This window comes from Rhopalosiphum maidis, chromosome 2 (genome assembly GCF_003676215.2).
Source record: "Rhopalosiphum maidis isolate BTI-1 chromosome 2, ASM367621v3, whole genome shotgun sequence".
NCBI lineage: Eukaryota > Metazoa > Arthropoda > Insecta > Hemiptera > Aphididae > Rhopalosiphum > Rhopalosiphum maidis.
Genome location: NC_040878.1, coordinates 27930907 through 27931731, shown reverse-complemented (window position 1 = coordinate 27931731; position 825 = coordinate 27930907).

Genomic DNA, 825 nt, shown 5'->3' with positions numbered 1-825 from the left:
GCCACATATTTTGACTAAAACATAATTTTATTTTTGTTTTTCTATTGAAATGTTCATAAATTATGTCAATGTCCAACACATTGTTCATGTGAAACATATTCAAATAGAGTAAAACAATAAAATGAAAACGTTAAAAATAAATAATAATTTTCAAAAACAAATAACACTTTTAACATTCAATCCGATTAGGTAAACAAAATGACATATTGAATAGTGTATCATAATTGAGGGAACTGTAATACTTAAATGTCAAATTATGTTAAATTCTGTCTGGTTTTAAAATAATTATTTTGTAAATCAGTTTGCGCTAACACAATGAACAAAATTATTTCAAAATTATTATTATAATTATATCACGTTTTTACAACGTGTGAGCACAATATTAATATACATTTTGAGTACAAACAATAATGATAATTAAACAATTATCAAAGATTATCAAAATTATATAATTTAAAATTTGTGAAAATGTTTCAAAACAAGCAACTGCAAAACATTGAAAAAAGTAATGGACAAATAAAAATATGTCTGCTTTACTATTTATAGTATTGAATTACATTAAATAAATGTATTATAATTTATAGTTAATCTTATTTTTTTTAAATCCCGAACAAATTATCTCTTTTTTTTTATCATAATTGTAATATATAATGTGTGAATGACTAGTTGCGCACATAGTAGTTATGTAACAATATAAAATTGATTAGAAACCTAACTATAATTATTATTGTTTACAAATCAAACAAATATCTATTAATTGTAACAATTCAAAATGACAAAAGAATATAATAAAATAATAATAATGTATATTATAAGTAAAAGTAA